We start from the raw sequence: 5060 nt of genomic DNA, 5'->3' as shown, positions 1-5060 counted from the left end.
TCCATCGTCTGCGGTACTCGCCGTCGCCAACGCGTAAAGGCCCGTAATTCTTCCGAAAAATCTTTCTCTCAAACACTCAAAGAGCCGCCTCATCGGATGTTGTCATTGTCCATGCTTCTGCGCCATATACCAGCACGGGCATGATGAGTGACTTATAGATCGTGGTTTTCGTACGTCGAGAGAGGACTTTACTCCTGAATTGCCTACTCAGTCCAAAGTAGCACTTGTTGGCAAGAGCGATTCTACGTTGGATTTCAATGCTGACATTATTATCGGTGTTAATGCTGGTTCCCAAGTAAACGAAATTCTCTACATTCTCGAAATTGTAACTGTCAACAGTGACGTGGGTGCCAAGGCGCGAATGTGCTGACTGTTTGTTTGATGACAGGAGATACTTCGTCTTGTCCTCGTTTACCACCAGACCCATTCGCTTTGCTTCCCTATCCAACTTGGAAAAGGCAGAACAGACTTCGCGGTTTTTGTTACCGATGATGCCGATGTCATCGGCATAAGCCGATAAGTCGAGTGTTGTTAGTTATCTCGAAAATAACTTTCAGTTTAATAACAACAAATTCAAATGTTGGAATGGTTTTTGCCTCTAGCTTATACTTCTTTTTTCACAATTTACTGACATTGTAAAAGAGTTTTGCATACAAGACATAGAGTTAGATGCTCTTTTTAGTGAATTCTTAATCTTTCAAAGTTTTTGCGTAGTTGAAAAAGTTAATTTAAGCCATGAGGAAATAGAGATGAAGTCCTTAAATAGTGGTACTTTTCCACAGTTTGAAATAATATGTAATTTTTTTTTTTTTTTTTAATACCACACTCAAACGAAACAACTGAGAGAATAAAGTTTTCTTCCTGGAACAAAGTGAGAAACCGGCTTCAAATTACAATTTTTTGAAGAGAACTTCAAATTAAAAGTAATTTTAAAATGAAATGTATAGAATTCTTTGACTATTTAAACACTGAAGATGGTAATGATCTCGTTATGACCATTGAAAAATGTCATAAACATAAAATAATTTATTGGCTTCTGTGTACAATGATGTTAAAGTGAATAACACTTTTACTTTTTATAAACAATATTTTATTTATATACCAAAACATTGTTAAAAACAAGTACTGTGGCGTTTAAAGTATTATCTGTTACTTACATTCATAATTTTGCTTTGAATGAAAGTGTTCTGGCATGAATAAGTCTAACGTACTGATTTCGCGCTTAAAAAATCTGGCAACCCTAATCCAACATCATTCTCCAACTCATCTCTAACCGACGCGCAGATACGTAAAAAGTGGCAGAGAAACAAAATTTTTAATTATCAAGTGAAAAACGAAAGCTATATAAAGAGGAAAATTAGCAACTAAAAGTAAATAATCTTCAAATCATCCTCAAATAATCTTGAAATAAAATAAAATGCGAAGTGATCAAGTGGTAAAATTACTGTCGGACTGTATACTGTGAAGTGAATTATTATAATACGGTATTGATTAACTACAAGATACAAAAGGGATAATAAAACGAAAAATTAATATTTAAATTCATCTATGTTTGTCGTTTCAACCAAAAAGGTATAAGGTATTCCAGTATTTCAACTTGAGAAACAGTCCTTTTTCCATACAAAGAAAAATGCCCTTTTTGTTGAGAACGCTATGATCCTCCTGTTGAGAAACAACGTTGGAGATTTGAGAAATACCTTAGTTCTCAACTTAACCTCAAGTTGAGCTCAAACCTAAATGTTTGTTGGGTAGGCTCAGGTGACAGTTTTCCAAAAGGAACGGGATATTTTTGCCAAACACAGCGGATGATACTTTTATTTACGTTTATTTAGTAAGGACAATGAATGAACAATTCGTTACAAGTTTCACATATCGTGATCGATCCTTCTCAATGAGTAATCACAGTTTTTGCTTATCTGCATACGATCCCGAAAACACACACATTTTCATGCATATGTACATAAATATCTACATACTATGTCAATAGAAATAGAAAAGTATTCCAACTACCACCGCCCCTCGAACTACTTGCCACCAAGTTCACATGGACTCGTGTCTTCGGCATCCTCTTGGTACCTACTTTGTAAAGGACTCGTGATTTTGTATAGCAATGCTGCATTTTCACAGCTTATTCTCGCCTACTTTTCCTATTGCATATTATGGATCTCTCTCACCGTTACTGCCGTACAGTTTGTGTTATCCTCCGATTTTGAGCGCACGTGTAACTCTGTACTCAGAACAAAAAAAAAAGTTTAATTGGGGTTGAGTTGGGTTTAACCTTGGATTTTCTCAAGAATCATTGAAGGGTAGAAATTCATAACAATAGCGAAGGGGTGCTTCTATGTGTTGCTTATGCTTTGCTTTGAATAACTACGACATAAACGTTGCATAGCAATTTACGCACTTTCCCAACAAGTTTTTCTTCCATATAAAACTATGTACATATACATATACAAATGTATGTATGCATGCATGTTGTATGTACATTTATAGGTAAAGAGTAAGTAATACTTCATTTTTGATGGAAAACATTTGAGTACACTGAAAGAACTGAAAAAAATAAAAATTTCTTTAAAAATTCGCAACAATTTTCAGACTAAATAATTAGTAGGGATGTGCCGGATAGAGATTTAGCGGGATAACCAGATTCCGGATAAATGTAAAAAATAAGAGCCGAAATCAGATATCCCATCGAATATCCGGTAGACTGCTGCCTATAATAAATTTCATAATATTGTTATATTAGATTTTTTGTTTAGCGACATACTTATGGCCAGATTATCTGGTTTTTCGAGCTTAACTGTCCGAAACGTAATTAAGAATACAAAAGTCTCCTCTGAATATAACTTCTCCATCAGCAACCCCGATTCACCGATTACTTTTGGTAAAGAGAGGAGAAACGTCAAAAAAAAAAAATCATAAACAACAATGAACGTCGCTAAGAAAAATTGCGTGGTTGATGTATTTTTATTTTATGTGATGAAAATCGAACTGCTTCAATGTTGTAATAGTTTGTGACCCACGTTTCAAAACTAGTTTTTTCTGACACAAATAAAGCTAACAAGTAAAAAATTTTAAATTCGGGCGAACCCAAACATTAAATACTCGGCGCACGTATTAAATATACTTTTGCAACCGTTACATGGTAAGCAGGTTAGTTTTATCCCTATTTCAAACAATTTCGTTAGTATGTTCAGTTAGACTTAACGAGATAAAATTATATAGCTATAAGTGGGCGGCATCACGTCTATTTTCCAAAATTCTATAATAAACTTACTTCTATTCAAAGCATTGTTGTGAGTATAAATTTTAAGTAAATTAGCGTGCTTAAATTTCGAAATAGCGAAGTTTCAGCATTTCTGAAATATGCCGTTATATGAAAGGAGGGCGTAATTTTAGTCCAATTTCAAGAATTTTCAATGTCTTGCTTTTATGTGGCAAGTACAATAATTATATCGAATTTGATACAAATTGATGTAACGGTTTCCCATATACACATACATACATACGTGGTCATAAGTGAGCATTGCCACGCCCATTTTCGAAAAATTAGTTTCAAACATATTTACTGATTTATCGAAGATTTCGTATTTCTCTCAATTACGGTTAGATATATGGGATGTGGGCGTGCTTACTGTCCGATTTTAAAAATTTTCAGCCGTTTGGTATGTTTTACCAAGGCAACCAACCAACTGTGACAAGTTTGGGAGAAATTGGTGGAGCGGTTACACCGCGATATACACATGCGATCATAAGCGGGCGTGGCTGCGCCCATTTTCATAAAATTCATAATATTCTTATTTTCGTCTAAGAATCATTGTAAATATCAATTTTGAGTGAATACGATTCAGTAGTTACTAAAATATAGCAGTTTTCGTATTTATGAAAAGTACCGTTATATGGAATGTAGGCGTGGTTATTATCCGATTTTTTCCATTTTGAATACCGTCCGTCCTACGCTTAAAAGAAGTATACGTAATAAGTTTCGTTAAGATATCTCAATTCTTACTCGAGATATCGTGCGCACGGACGGAAGAACAGACAGTCACGGCTTAATTGATTTCTTTTGTGTGATCTTGTGATCAGATTGTCCCCTTTTTAATTTAATATTCTTTTATGTAAATATTTTTAAATTTCATTTAATTTTTAGGAAACTTATTGCGAAAAGGCTAACAGAATAACGCTAAGATCTCCTCGTTGGTAGATCATTTAATTATGACGTTTTATTTTCTACTGAAAATGTTGCCTTCTCAGTGTCTTCTACGCGCAAATACTAAGCAGAGCGCAATGAAAAGGCAACATTTTTAGTAGAAAAGAAAAGCAAATGCCATTGGTCTTACGAAAGACAGACAAGAGATTTCAAGGTAGTTGCCAGCATTGTGGTGAGTTGAAAGACAGTTGGCAGAAAGAATTGCCCCTTAAATTAGATTTAACGTAGACTCTTACGCCAATTTCACGAAAGCAATTTACATAAGTGAAAAAATGATTTTAATTTTTTGATTTTTATATGGAAATTGACAGAGAATAAAAAATTATATTCCATTTAAATTGCTGGTGAAACTGGCTGTTAAAATTAAAATTGAAAATGTTACTTTTGTAATTACTTTTTTCAATTTCCTCATATTTTTCTCACAGTTCACAAGTAGCAACCCCCATTGGCCCAGGTACAAATCAAACCACCACCAACTACCCCAATTTTTTTGGACTATAAAACGCAATTATTTTGGCATCTTATGCCATTCAATTGAAATCACATGCTCTACGGATCTTGCTTTCTTTCTTCCCCGTACAATTCAATGATTACTAGCATTCAACTGGTGCGCAAAATAAAAACGATTACAATCGAATTGTGCCAAAAGGGGCTATCACTAAACCAAAAATAAAGATAAATAAAAAACACACCACATTTGGGAAGAACGTAAAATTTTTATGTATTTTTAAATGGACAAACTTCGCATGCCGATGAAGTCCACATAAGCTTGGCAAGGAGAAGCTGTATCGGTACGAAATGCGCACATTTAGGCCCACAGATGAAGCCAGGCAATATTATCAATGTGTGT

This window comes from Rhagoletis pomonella, unplaced genomic scaffold (genome assembly GCF_013731165.1).
Source record: "Rhagoletis pomonella isolate Grant_MI unplaced genomic scaffold, Rhpom_1.0 Rhpom_scaffold_00001, whole genome shotgun sequence".
Taxonomy (NCBI): Eukaryota; Metazoa; Arthropoda; class Insecta; order Diptera; family Tephritidae; genus Rhagoletis; species Rhagoletis pomonella.
Note: the sequence above shows the minus strand (reverse complement) of the source record.